The sequence below is a fragment of the Rhipicephalus microplus genome, chromosome 7, assembly GCF_043290135.1.
Source record: "Rhipicephalus microplus isolate Deutch F79 chromosome 7, USDA_Rmic, whole genome shotgun sequence".
Lineage (NCBI taxonomy): Eukaryota > Metazoa > Arthropoda > Arachnida > Ixodida > Ixodidae > Rhipicephalus > Rhipicephalus microplus.
In genome coordinates, this window is record NC_134706.1 from 162,751,149 (window position 1) to 162,764,612 (window position 13,464).

The 13,464-nt window shown below is 46.9% G+C and overlaps 2 non-coding genes across 2 annotated transcripts; both read left to right on the forward strand.

The window, feature by feature from the left end:
- The first annotated feature begins 515 nt into the window (after positions 1 to 515).
- On the forward strand, positions 516 to 589 carry TRNAI-AAU (transfer RNA isoleucine (anticodon AAU)). The gene has a single exon. It is a non-coding gene; the product is annotated as a tRNA-Ile (tRNA).
- An 11,538-nt stretch (positions 590 to 12,127) lies between these two features.
- TRNAI-AAU (transfer RNA isoleucine (anticodon AAU)) lies at positions 12,128 to 12,201 on the forward strand. The gene has a single exon. It is a non-coding gene; the product is annotated as a tRNA-Ile (tRNA).
- Positions 12,202 to 13,464: the final 1,263 nt, after the last annotated feature.

The window sequence follows — 13,464 nt, forward strand, 5'->3', positions numbered from 1 at the left end:
GGACCAAGTTAATTCACGAATTATGAGAGAGGCCTTTGTTCTGCTGTGGACGCCGTCAGGCTGATTATGACGATGATGATGATGATGATGATGATGATGATGATGATGATGATGATGATGATGATGATGACGCCACTGGAAGTAGAAAGGGCTATAGATAAAATGAATTCTGGTAAAGCTCCGAAGCCGGACGGGCTTTGTGCTTCGTTTTATGAAGAGTTTAAAAATGAATTATCCCAAGTACTCGCAGATGTCTTCAATAACTTTATAAAATTAATAGCCTCCCTGAGGTCTTTTACTGAAGCAAAACAGTTTTGATGGTACCGGAACTACCCGACTGGCTCTCAAGAGTGGAGCCACTGGTCACGTTACTAAAATTTCAATCCGACAATACCAGCACCAGGCTGGTTGACTGAAATGTCATCGTATGTACGTTGTCCATGGAGTGGTTTGACCATCAGTGTTGTTTGCGTTGTATGTTATGTACTAAAGACAGGTATTCAAGAAAAAAATGTGGCCTGCTAGTTCAGTAGGTTAGAGCCTCGTGCTAATAACGCGAAGGTCGTAGGTTCGATCTCTGCGCAGGCCATTCGCTCTCTTTTTTATCCCGTTCGTGCCATTTGCTTGCTCTAGGTTTTCGGTTTTTTATAATTTTTAAAGGCTGCTGGCGCACATATTGCACCCAAGCCACTGCCGTCCAACTTACATCGAAAGTACTCGGTCTTGTGCTAAGGTTGTTATTTAAAAACTTCATGTGGCCTACTAGCTCAGTCGGTTACAGCGTCGTGCTAGTAACGCGAAGGTCGTAGGTTCGATCCCTGTGCAGGCCATCAGCCTTTTTTTATCCCGTTCCTGCCATTCGCTTGCTCTACTTTTTTGGTTTTTTATAAATTTTAAAGGCTGCTGGCACACATATCGCACCGGCTCACTTTCGGCCACGACAAAGAACGAGCGTACAATCATGTGCTCCCGTGTAGGGGCGGTTTCAGCGGCCCGTGTGTGCCGTGGTATCAGGTGTACCGAAAAGCCAGGCGAAGATTTTCAGGTTGTTCTGCCTCATTCGCCATCAGGTGATTCTGTTTTGCACACCGTTTTCTTGCACGTAAATATAAAGCTAGGCCATATGGAGTGGAGCATGTCCGAGATAGCCTTGCTCGTCTTTCGCTGTTGCCGGACGTGGTAGCCCTTGAGGCATATCAAATGAATCATGTCTGGGCAGTGACGTTCAAGGATGATGAGGGCAAAAAGAAGATGCTGGTGGCGGAGTCATTCGACGTGAAAATTCATCACTGTAAGGTGGTTGAGGCCCATGATCAAGATGTGCGGCTGAAAATGTACTGGCTTCTCCACTGCGTGCCGGGCGAAGATGTGCGAGTCGCCTTAATGCCTTACGGAAAAGTGACCGAAGTAAGCAGAGTCAAGTGGAAGGTGCAGGGTTGCAATGACAAAGGATGAACCACTCGATTCTTTACGGTGAGGCTACACGCGGGCGTTTCCGTGCACGACCTGCCACACCATCTACGTATTTCGGAAGACATGGCGCTCGTCGTCATCCCTGGCAGAGCACCACTCTGCCTCCGATGCCGGGGCATAGGACGATTCGACGGGATTGCCGCGTGCCGCACTGTGAAGCCTATCGACGCTATGGCCACGATGACGCCTACTGCGTGAGGTCATACTCCAACATTACGGACCCAGGCCGAACGAACGAATTGGCTGAACACCTAATGCATGCCATGGACGCCGAAGAAGCGAGTAGGGACGGCGGTATGGAAGGCTCTGCGACGCCCCCTGGTTATTCTTCTGGGGACGCACTGGAAGCGACCGATGAAAGCGACAAGCACTGTGCTGCTCCAAGAACAAAAATAGACACGCCAGCAGTAGACGACGACGCTACAGCAGCGAGCAAGTCATCTACAGCTGCGCTAGAGGACCACCCGAGAGCAACGGACGCCGAGATGACCGAGGCCGGAAATATCGCTTTGAAGCAAGCTCGGGAAAAACCGGACAGTACCGCCAGTGTTGACTCGTCGACCGCCGGGGAACCCCCTACAAAGACGGCGATTGGTCGGCGGCCTACCTTCAAACCAAGACCAAACCCGCCGCGTGACCGCCGGGGCACTCAAACGTCACCTCCCCCGTAGCGGAGGAGACGTTCCGAGGCCTTCTACGGTGAGCACAATCACTGTAGCGGTGTGAATACGACACCTGGTCAAACAACCTTCATGAAATGGCGACTAACTTTAAAACTGGTATTCGCGTTGGGACGTTGAACTCACGAGGACTCTGTTCACGCAGGAGGCAATGCCAGAATAGTCGCATTTTGTTGGAAAACGACATAGAACTCCTGGCTGTACAAGAAACTAAAATGGAAAGGGAAGAACAAACGGAGCAAATGGTTCAAAATTTTCTGTCTAGGTATAATGTGTGCGTTTGTCATGCTGTTGGGCGGCCAGGAGGCTGCGTAGTTTTTATACGTAGTAGTAGCGCGGTTGGTGAAAATAGGTCTACCTGCGATAGCGGTCGGCTGGTTGTGTGTGATTTCATTTATCTGGAATTCGTTGACGTGCTGTGTGTGTTTATGCATCAAACAGATCGCACGAAAGGGAAAGTTTTTTCAGAGTGGTTGAAGGGTTTTTGAAAACAGAGAGGAATGTTGTGTTTCTAGGAGATTTTAATTCTGTCTGTAGAGCTGAAGATAAAACAACGAGCATCAGTATGTGCGATAGAAGCGCTGAGCTGTTGATTACAATAGCGAACGAGAGAGAACTGGAAGATATCGGCTATGTAATGACGCGAGAGGGTGAAGTACGGTATGCGCATTTTCAAGGGCATTCGCACACGAGGTTAGACAGAATATATTTGTCGGCAAAGTTGGCACCCCTATGCTCATCTTACGAAACTCGACACCTTAGCTTCAGCGATCATTGTCTGGTCAAGGTCAAAATCGGGGAAAAACGTAAGGCTGCGAAGTTTAATTGGTATCTATGGAAATTTATTGAAAAGCTGCTGCAAGATGAAATATTTGTCACAAAAACCCAAGAATGTCTTTCCAATACTCTTCGTTTGGAGACCAATAAATTCATAGCTGTGTGGGAGCAAATTAAGTGTGATATAAAGATGGTTGCGATAGAGAGAGCCTGCGTTTTACGTAATACAGAAAGGCAACAAGAGAGGCAGTTATAAAGCGAACCGGACTACATGTTGAGCGCAGAAAAGGAAGTGCCGGGAAAAATTTAAAAAAGAAATAAAAGAGGTGAAAGCAAAGCTAGAATTTGTCGATGAAGAAAAGTACCGTGGAGCAATGATGAGAGCTCGCACTGAACGGCTGTGGATGGGCGAAACGCCCACTAAGCGAGTGCTGAGTAAAGAAAAGAAACATTTAGAAAACAACGAGATAACTGCAACTCGATACCAAAATCACATTCCCCGGGACCACGAAAAGGTAAACCACGCCTTTGTTGAGTTTTATACAGAACTTTTCAGCAATACAATTAAAAACCTCGAACAATACAAAGAGGACTTTCTGGCCCTTATGCCGAGATTGGGAGACTTGGAGTGGGTGCTACTAAAAGTAGGAATTACTGTGGCAGAAATTGAAGCAGCTATAGATAACCTGAGTTGCGGCAAGTCCCCAGGGCCAGATGGGCTTGGTGCTGCCGTATACAAAAGCTTCAAGACAGAAATGGCACTGGCTTTACATCGAGTTATCAAAGAATGCTACGAGAAGAAGCAAACAACTCATTCTTTTAGGACAGCACACGCAGTATTAATGCCCAAAACTGATGACCCCGCAAAGCTACTTTCAGTGAAATCCTACCGACCTATAGGTTTGAGCAACACCGACTATAAAATATATATGAAGGTTCTAGCAAGACGGCTTCAAAGTGTTGTCACATCCCTTGTCGGCCCACATCAGACATGTGATATTAGGGTAGAATTACATTCACAAACGTACACGTAGCCAGAAGTATTTCAGAATGCTGTGAAGCAAATCATGATCGGGTGGCCATGATTAAGCTAGATCTTCATAAAGCGTTTGATAAGGTTGTACATGAAGTTTTGTTTTTATTGCTGGAACATGTGAATGAAGGAACTGTTATTACCGAATGTGTTAGAATGGTGTATCGGGACTGTATGGCCAATTGGGTAATAAACAGAGAAGTAAGTGCTCCAATCCCTGTGCGCTCGAGCATGAAGCAAGGTTATGCTTCGTAACCACTCCTTTTTGTGCTTTACCTGGAGCCATTTTGTTTGCGATTACTTGCAACACCAAGTATAAGGAGGTATACGTTTCTCAGAAGGGAAATCAAAATTTTAGCTTACGTTGATGACGTTGCAGTGTTTTGCAGTGACCAAGAAGGTGTGCAAGAAGTTGTACGAATAGCCAGAAAATTTTGTGCAGCGACGGGTAGCGCAATTAGTTGGCCAAAATATCTGGGCTTTTGGCGTGATCAGTGGCAAAGCACACCCGAATTGTATTGTAACATGAATTGGAAAATGATGCCGGGAAAGTACCTAGGTGTGCCTTTGGATCATTACCGCAATGCTACTGAGTATTGGTATGAGGCAGATAAACGTATTAGAAATTGTACGGATAAGTGGGGTGGCCGCAATTTTTCAATGTTCGCCAGAGCGTCCGTGTGCAATGTATTTTTGGTTGCAAAAGTGTTACATGTCTTACAGGTATGAACCATGACCCGTACTTCAGTCCAAAAAAATGCATCGAGTATTTGCGACCTTTATATGGGGATCGCAGTGGGAGTGCACCGGCCGGTGCAATCTATTTCATAGGCTAAATTATGGTGGTCTGGGGCTTTTACATTTGTTTTTCAAGCAGTTGGTAAGCATATTAATGTTTGCTCGAGATCAGACTGATAATTACTTGAGAACAGTGATACAAGCAAGACTGCCAAACCTTTTACCTCATTTTGTCGTGTCATCCTTTTCTCTCGAAGATGGAACACTCAGTCCTTACTTGCGAGAAGTGATTATGGCTACACGCCTGCTCAAGGAAAGATTTTCATACGAATACTTGTCCGGCGTGCCCAAAAAGAAACTGTATCGTGACCTTCTTGATGTCTTTTTACCAGTTCCCGCCTATCGAGCTCCATACAGGCTAAGTTCTGAGCGTGACGTGTTAAAGCATGTTAAAAGAATGCCGGTCAGACCCTCTGTCAAAACATTCTTCTTTCAAGTGCATACCGGCACTCTCCCTGTAATGCCATGGCTAAAAGCTAAAGGGCTTTTTGTACCGTGGTCCGTCAACTGTCTAATCTGCAACAAACCGGAACAATAAATCATATCTTTCTTGATTGCAATGATGATGTTTTCTTATGGGACATATACAACAGACTCCAAAAAAAGATTTACCTATTAATGCCTTTAGAACTCGTTTTCTTCCGTGTACAGCTGCAGGGGAAGTGCCAAGTGACATGTTATAGCTGCTTTGTTTGCATAGTGTGTGGAAGACAAGAATGGATGTTCGACATATTCGTATAGACGCTCATTCAGCAAGAGACTATTTTGTTGAGAGTATGCTGTATACACTAGATTTGTATAAAGCGCAGCCTGAGCCCCCCCCCCCCCCCCCGAGTGGTTCCCTGTACTCGACCAATTGGCTTCTGTGAAACCTTTTTAAACCAAGTGCACTGGCCAAGCTGATGCTGTTGTTTTATCAAGTGTATATATTTTGTGTGTAATCCTTTTACTTGTGGTTGTTAAAAAGCTATAAAAAAAACATATAGCACCGAGGCCACTGCCGTCCAACTAACATCGAAAGTACTCGGTCTTGTGCTAAGGTCGTTCTTAAAAAACTTTATTGTGGATTGCTAGCTCAGTCATTCCACTTACGGCTTTCGAGCGATACGGTCGCAGAATGTTCGGCTCCAACGGAGCGTTTTCAGCGGCCCGAGCGGGCCGCGGTAACAGGGTTTTTGCGCCAGCGCCGACGATTCTCGGGTGATTCTGCCCAATCTGCCTTCCGGACGTATCGCTGCGAATACCGTTTTCATGCATGGTGATCCGAGAACCCGGCCTTATCGCGTCGAAGATTACCGGGACACTTTGGCCAAGCTTGGTGGGCTCGACGACGTTTTGGCGTTGGGGCGTATCAAATGAACCACGTATGGGCTGTGACACTGACGAGGGCTGAGGCTGCTCGGAAGTTGCTCTCCGCCGTCGATGTGAAGGTAAAGAATCGCCGATGTTTGCTTATTGACCCAAATAACCACGAGGTTCGCTTGAAGCTTCACTGGTTGCTGCACGGCGTGACCGATGAAGATGTGCGTGTTGCCTTGACTCCATAAGGGAAAGTATTCAAAGTGAAGCGGGAGAAGTGGAGAGCACCGGAAATCACTGAAAAGGGCTCAAACGCGCTGTCTGTGGGACTAAAGCTGCACTCCGACGTCAAGTTGGATGACATTCCGCACCAGCTCAAGATTGCTGGAGAGCTGACTCTCGTTGTCGTTCCGGGCCGTGCACCGTTGTGCCTACAATGCAAGAGTACCGGTCGCATACGTCGCGACTTCCGAGTACCCCGCTGCAGTCGTCGCCGCTTCGGTCACGAAGACGACGACTGCACGAAGACATATGCCAGTGTGACCGGACCAGCCCAGGAAAGTGACGCAGTGGAGCACTTCATGGACAAAACAGAATCGGAAGAAACAGCAGGAGTTAACCCAAACTCTGCTGTGGACGATAGGTCGTCATGCTGTCAAGAAGAGGGCGTGTGGGAAGCACCAGGTAAGCCCGACGCCAGGGTTCCATACGAAGTCGTAGGAGAAAGCAGTGACAAGGTGGATGCGAGCAGCACCAGCGACACGTTTCTTGGCTTAGCAGACGAGACCCCCTCTGAGGCGGAACCGATGACTGGCATTGAAAGCGACAGTGGCACTGTGACGGGAAAGCGTTCCCGTGACGCAGGGAAACAAGAGAAGGGCACCACTGCTGCCTAGACGGAAGAACCACCCGCCAAAACGACTCCCGCTCGGCGGCCTCTCCTTCGGCCACGGCCAAACATTTCGACGGAGCGCAAGACGGCGGAAACGCCACCTTCGCCACCTTAAGGACTGTACTGGGACAAGGCGTTCAGGAAGGAATTGCAGTTGTAAGGTAAGCGCCATGCCCCTGGGTTTTTTCGCAGCCTTACAATGGTGCAAATAGAAAATTCACTTCGTGTGGCCACTTTAAATGTGCGTGGCCTGGCCTCGCGGAGAAAACAATATCAGCTTTATCGACTAGTAAGTGACCTCGACCTTGACATTATGGCAGTCCAAGAGACTAAACTCCATGGCGACGATGAAACTGGGGGCATGGTGCGCCAATTCTTGCCGCGGAATTCTGCTATAGTTAGCCATGCCATAGGGACTTCTTCCGGCTGCGTGTTGTTTGTCAGACAGAGTCTGGGCGCTAAATTAGAAGCCTTAACGTCATGTACGTCTGGTCGGCTCATTGTTTGTAATTTTTTGTTTTCGTGTTTGGAATGGCACGTAATATAATTGTACGCACCGACTGTCACTGACGAAAGATGCATATTTTTCTAACAACTAAAGCAGTATACTAAATGTAATGGGCTCCTTATCATTATTGGTGATTTCAACTGCGTCCTTTCGCCCCGCCGCGGTGGTCTAGTGGCTAAGGTACTCGGCTGCTGACCCGCAGGGCGCGGGCTCAAATCCCGGCTGCGGCGGCTGCATTTCCGATGGAGGCGGAAATGTTGTAGGCCCGTGTGCTCAGATTTGGGTGCACGTTAAAGAACCCCAGGTGATCGAAATTTCCGGAGTACTCCACTACGGCGTCTCTCATAATCATAGAGTGGTTTTGGGACATTAAACCCCACATATCAATCAATCAACTGCGTCCTTTCAGCCAAAGACAAAACTAGCGAACGACATTACAGTGATGCAAGTACCGCTGTCTTAAGCAATACAGTAAGAGAACATTGTTTGGAGGATGTGGCTGAATGTCTCGGTGTTGGCCGGACTATGCAGTACACCCACTTTCAGGCAGCCAGCCATGCCCGACTAGATAGGGCGTACGTGAGTGTAGAATTGGTACCGCTTTGCAAGGCAAAATGTGTTAACGCCGTTTCATTTAGTGACCACTGCTTGGTTAGCTTTGTAGTAGCTAGCACAAAAGAAACGAAAAGGGCCTTCGAGTGGCAACTATGGAAATTGAATTCGAATCTGCTGAGTGATGAAAAATTTATGGAGGAAGTATTGGCGGAAGTTGAAGAAATGAAAGTTCGCAGTAAAAAGACATTTAGAGAAAAATGGGAGAACTTCAAGCAGGTCGTTAAATTGAAGGCTTTGGAACGCTCGAGCGCTATAAGCAGAGAAAAAGGAGCAAAAGAAAAGCTCATCCGCAGAAACCTGGAAAAATTGCTCCTCGAAGAATGTAGAATGCCCGGCATGTTTCTTGAAGATATTCGCGCATTGAAAAGTAAAATTGAGCGGTTCGATGTCGAAAGATACCGCGGCGCTATGTTTCTCGCAAGAGCCGAGCGACTGATAATGGCAGAAGCACCGTCAAAAAGGGCGTCGGGCTCAGAATAGTGGCATGTGTGACGTAATCAGACAAAAGAAATCGAACTCGAGGGTGAAGTCAGCGATGTCGCAGATGTTATTGAGCGTGCTTTCTTTGAGCACTTCAATGGTTTATTCGCCGCCAGCTCAGTTGATGTCGATCACCGTAAAAAAGATTTTTTACCGCTGATGCCAAAGCTTGACATTAATACAAAAGAAATATTGGAGGAACCCAATTCGGAAGAGGAAGTTCACAGTGCTATTGAAAGCATGCATCCGGGGAAATCGCCTGGCCCTGATGGTCTGACTTCCGCCTTTTATAAGTGTTTCAAGTTGTCTCAGCCGACGTTTATAATGAGGCATTCGAGCTGAAAGTATTACCCCCATTCTTTTCATCATCTCACACTGTTCTTATACCAAAATCGGAAGACCCCGTTGCACTGCGCAGAGTAAATTCTTACCGCCCAATCTGCCTCACTAATGAAGATTACAAGATATTCTTGAAAATCCTAGCTAAAAGGTTGCAAACAGTCATTACGGAGCTCGTGGGGCCGCATCAGACGTGCGGCGTTAAAGGTCGAACTATCCTCACTAAGATACACGCAGCCCGGAGCATCCTCGAATGTCGCGACGCTATTGGTGCGCGAGTCGCAATGCTGCAAATCGACCTCGAGAAGGCTTTTGACAGGGTGCCTCATGAAATTCTGCTGTGCATCCTAGATTATGTGAATTTAGGCAAAATATTCAAAGAGGGGGTTGCCATGGCGTACCGAGACTGCTAGCGCGGCTAATCGTTAACAAGGTGGTGGGGAAGCGCATCCCAGTAAGCGTTCGGTCCGTCAGGGTTGTCCTCTCTCACCACTATTGTTTTGTTTGTACATAGAGTCCTTTTGTTTGAGTGTCATATAAAATGACTGTGTCCGTGGGTTTAAGCTGCACGAGGTTGAAGTCCGGCTGTTGGCTTATGCGGACGATATTGCCATTTTTTGCGCGGACTCTGACAGCAATGCAGATGCTCTCAAATGCATAACCAACTTCTGTGCTGCAAGTGGCAGTGCTGTCAACTGGGGAAAATGCCTTGGCTTTTTGCACGGTGACTGGGCTGAAACCCCAGACAGTTTTGCCAGCATAAGGTTTGTTACGACACCGGTGAAATACTTGGGTGCCCCCCTCGAATGCTACAAAGCCAGCGATTCGTACTGGAGGAGCCAAGTGGATAACCTGCGGGAATGAGTGAACAAGTGGAATGGCTGGAATTGGTCTGTTTTCTAAAGCCACAATTTGCAACATATTCTTAGTGAGTAAAATTTGGTATATCTTACAAGTCTTACATTGTTCAAGGGTAAACATTCAAAAATTTCACCGTGTGTTCGCTGTCTTCGTGTGGGAATCGTCTTGGGAAAGATCGAGTCGGACCAATTTATTCCTTCGAGTGCGAAATGGAGGACTGGGCTTGTCGCATTTGTTTTTAAGACAGGTAGTCAATCGATTTTGTTTCTTTAGAGAGGTCGACAACCCATTCCTTCGCACTTTCTGTCAACGTCGCCTGGGGCAACACTTGCCTAACATGGTTGTATCAACCTGCAGCGTACTTGGTGGTGTTTATGGCTTTCTCCGCGAAGTTGTACTTTCTTGTAGGTTTCTGCCAGCGCGGTTTTCACTTGAATACTTGAGTTAAGTCCGACGAACAAAGTTGTACAAGGACCTATGTGATGTGTTTTTATCAGTGCCTTTGTATCGGTCCCTTTACGATGTATGCCATGGCCACACTGTACTAAAGCGCGTCAAGGCGATGAAAATATCGCCCGGTGCTAAGAATTTCTTTTTCAAATTACATACCGGTACGCTGACCATCAAAACCTGGATGGCTGCAAAGGGGTTTCACGTTCCTTGGGGCATGCATTGCATAATATGCAGAAAGGAGGAGACAATTGAGCATGTATTCATTGCCTGCTGAGATGCTATATTTCTTTGGGACGTGCTCCAGCGCACGATCAAAAAAGATTTCCCCATTGATGCATATGGAATCCACTATTTGCAAGTACAAAGTGACGATGGTACCCCATATGATATGATAATGCTTATGGCTCTTCATAGCATTTGGAAATCCAGGATGGCAGCCATGCACACTGATGTAGATGCACGAGCGCCCACCCAGTACTTCAAAGAATATATAAGAAATTTTGTGGATGAACAAAAGTTGCAGGAATTCACCCCAGAATGGTTGCCGCGCGTCGAATTACTATCGACGATAAAAACTTTTTAAAAGACGCGTGGCCACATCATTTGAGCCACGGTTTTTACAATGTTTTGGATTGTGTTCTGTAATTATCTGTTATTATGTGTATTGTTTACGTGAGCCAATGACAGGCAATAAATAAAAAAAAGGCCCGCCAGCTCAGCCGGTTAGGGCGTTGTGCCTATAACGTGAACGTCGTAGGTTCGATTCCTCCGGAGGCCATCAGCTCTTTTTTTTTATCCCGTTCCTGCCATTCGCTTGCTCCACGTTTTTCGGTTTTTTATAGTTTTTAAACACTGCTTGCACACATGACACACCGAGGCCGCTGCCGTCCAACTTACATCGAAAGTACTCGGTCTTGTGCTAAGGTCGTTCTTTAAAATTTTTCATGTAGTCTGCATTCACAAAGTCCACAGGATATTCGCCACGTTCATCTGGAGCTCTACGTGGGAGAGAACATTTAGAACGAACTTGTTTCGGCGAGTTAAGCAAGGAGGGCTGTCTCTGTGCCATCTGTTTCTTAACCAAGTAATATCACGTTTCCTGCTCATTAGAGACCAGAGAGACTCTTTTTTACGTTCTTTAATTCAAACAACGCTGTTACACCACATGCCTGACTTCTTTGTATCTTCAGGCAGGCGAGAACGACATACCTTGTCACCGGTCTTGCGCGAAGTTGTGTTCTCATATCGTTTCTTAAGGGCGAGGTTTTCGATAGATTACCTAACTATTGTGAAAAGAAAGCGCCTTATAAAAGACCTAATACAGAATGTTTTTTCTTTGCCCCTGTACCGTTCAAAGTATGAAAAATCATATGGTCATGACATACTAAAGCGAGTAAAAAACATGTGTATACCACCCAATGTGAAAACCTTCCTTTTTAAACTTGATGCGGGAACCTTGCCAGTAAAAACGTGGCTTGAAGAGAGAGAGGGGTATATGTACCATGGGGAAGCAGCGGTCTCCTGTGTAACAAACCTGAGACCATTGAACATGTGTTTATTGATTGTAAGAACGCTATTTTTTGGGACATTTTACAGAGGACTTTAAAAAAAGATTTACCTTTTACTCCATATGAAATTCGTTTTTTTGTGATAGTTCTGTGCAAATTTTGGATGTTATATTTTTACTTGGTCTTCATTCAGTTTGGCGTAGTATGCTATCGTACAGACACTGTGATGTGAGTTCTATCCGTTAATGAGTGTTTCGTGGAAGCTGTTATAAAAGTGCGAAATGTGTATAAGACTACCGACTGTGTTGAAGATGTATTATCTTTGACGCGTTATCACGCATGAAACACGTGTGATAGTGATTGTCATATTAGCTTGACCTGTAGTCAAGAAGGCAATAAAGGAGAAAAAAAGGTCTGCTAGCTCAATTGGTTAGGGCGTCGTAATAATAACGCGAAGGTCGTAGGTTCGATCCCTGCGCAGGCCATCAGCTCTTCTTTTGATCCCGTTCCTGCTATTCGTTTGCTCTACTTTTTCGGCTTTTTATAATTTTGAAAGGCTGCTGGCACACATATCGCACCGAGGCCGTTGCCGTCCAATTAATTAACTTGCATCGAAAGTACTAGGCCTTGTGCTAAAGTCGCGTTTTTAAAAACTTTCATGTGGCCTGCTAGCTCAGTCGGTTAGGACGTCATGCTAATAACGCGAAAGTCGTAGATGCGATCTCTGCGCTGGCCATCAGCTCTTTTTTATCCCGTTCCTTCCATTTGTTTGCTCTACTTCTTCGGGTTTTCATAATTTTTAAAGGCTGCTGGCACACATATCGCACCGAGGTCGCTGCCGTCCATTTTACATCGAAAGTACTCAGTCTTGTGCTAAGGTCGTTCTTTAAAATCTCTCATGTGGCCTGATAGCCCAGTCATTCTTTCGTCGGCCCTCACGCGCGTCGGACGCAAGAATTATGTGCTCCGTAGGAGCGGCGTTTGCGGCACATACTAGCCGCGGTAACGGGATGAGCGAAGAGCAAGACGCAGGATACGAAGTAATTTTGTCACCATTGCCCAAGGGACGCGTCACGCAAAACACTGTGTTTTTACACGGTGATGTGCGCGGCAGACCGTATCGAGTAGAAGCTTTCCGAGACGCGCTCGGACCTACAGGACTGCTGCCGGAGGTGTTGGCACTGGGGACCTACCAGATAAATCATGTCTGGGCAGTCACCATGAACAATCTGGACGCTACGAGATGCTTGCTGGACGTGAAGGAACTGAAAGTCAAGGGTCGACGCTGCATCATTGTAGACCCCCAGGATCTTCATTGGCTTCTGTATGGCGTCAACGATGAAGACGTGCGAACGGCGTTGGCGGCTTATGGAAAAGTCGTACAAGCCACCAGGGAAAATTGGCGTGTTCAAGGAGTCAGCGACAAGGGGTCAACCACACGGACTGTGCTACTTAAGCTCAAGAGTGGCGTGAAGGTTGAAGATCTCCCGCATCAAATCGGGGTGGCTGGTGAACTGGCACTTGTGGTTGTACTTGGTCGGCCAATGCAGTGTCTGCGCTGCCAAGGTACCGGCCATGTTAGAAGAGAGTGTAAGGTACTCCGATGCTCGCGTTGTCGGCGGTTTGGTCACAGCGAAGACGCGTGGATGCGCACGTACGCATCGGCTGTAGGATCAGCTGAAGGTGAAGACGCAGCAGTTTTGGTGATGGACGTGACCGAGGCTGAAGACGCGGCTAAAGGCGCAGGC